General features: G+C 35.9%; 1 long non-coding RNA gene across 1 annotated transcript; it reads right to left on the minus strand.

The window, feature by feature from the left end:
* Positions 1–734: 734 nt before the first annotated feature.
* LOC112462853 lies at positions 735–1,307 on the minus strand. Its single transcript, XR_003041712.1, has 3 exons — positions 1,098–1,307; positions 861–1,011; positions 735–782 (listed from the first exon to the last, which is right to left on the minus strand). It is a non-coding gene; the product is annotated as an uncharacterized LOC112462853 (long non-coding RNA).
* Positions 1,308–1,319: the final 12 nt, after the last annotated feature.

Raw genomic sequence — 1,319 nt, forward strand, 5'->3', positions numbered from 1 at the left:
AATAAATATCTACTATAATTATATATCCAATATCCGATATATATGAATATATATCGGATATTTTGATATTTATATAAATATCATGATATTTTCGAACCCTGGAGCAAAATAAAATGTTGATTTAACATTTTATTTAACAATTAAATTATTATCACCTTGATTTCTTCGTAATACGGCATGAATAGCCTTGGTCGCACAAAAAATCCATTTTTCTTTCCGCCTCTTATCCAAGCATTCACCCTCAAATTATCTCTTTCGTCTTCTATCATGTGACTTGGTGGGGTTGAAACCAGACCTCTCCTAATAGCCTAAATTATCAATATAAAAAAATATATATTAACAAGAAATATATTTACTTTTAAATAATTTAAAAATGTTTTGTGAGAAATATACCTGCAATGTGCTAATGCTTCGCTATTCGGCGGCAATATATGATCTATTCTGACAAGCGGCAAAAGTTTACTTAGTATTTCCCGCAATTCGATGTCGCTGAGATCTCTTTTCTTAATACCCTTTCTCGTCACCGAGTGCACAGTATGGCTAAGCAAATTAGGTTTCCGATCCTCCATTCAACGTACTAATTCGTGTTCGCCCCACTTGAGCACTGCCTGCAGTACTTCAAGTTCGCTCGCTTGTAAAAAATGGCTCTGTAAAACATTTGCTAAGCAAGGGCGTGATCTAACTGATGAAGAATCAAGGACGAAGCAATTGACTGAAATTCCCTTAAGTAATGTAACGCTTGTCTGTGCACCCATGCTGATCCATGAGGTTGACTGCCCCACCTGCACGTAATGTACTTTTTTTAGTATAACAATTTAATTTCTAATGGTTGTAAAAGATCTCTTAGTAATCAGATTTACTTGAGAACAGTCGGTAATGATTCCAAGGTGAGATACTCTAAAATAAGATCCTCGCAGCCTTGCGATAATATATCCGTCCAATCTGATACAATTCCATCGCTTCCTCTAATGGGCTTGCTCGCATTCGGCCCGTATGTGTCAGAGCTTGAACCTGTAAATTTAAACAAAAGTATTAACGTATAAAATTAACGTATATCACGTAATGTACGGAATATTCCTATGTTAAAATTTTCTTACCTCTCACAAACTACCAGCACTATTTCCATAACCGCTTCCTCTCAGTATTAATGACAAGTCAACGGTATCTAGATACACATCATGTAGCAATACTCTGGTATATCGTTTAGGTATCACGCTTTCGTCCAACACTATTCTAGTAGATATGTGAAACGCCCTTTCTGTATGATCCTCGCCCGATCTAGTCCGTCTTTGTATTAAATTGCTGAAGAAAGGAGTATC

The sequence above is a fragment of the Temnothorax curvispinosus genome, unplaced genomic scaffold (genome assembly GCF_003070985.1).
Source record: "Temnothorax curvispinosus isolate PA1 unplaced genomic scaffold, ASM307098v1 QBEX01012852.1, whole genome shotgun sequence".
Lineage (NCBI taxonomy): Eukaryota > Metazoa > Arthropoda > Insecta > Hymenoptera > Formicidae > Temnothorax > Temnothorax curvispinosus.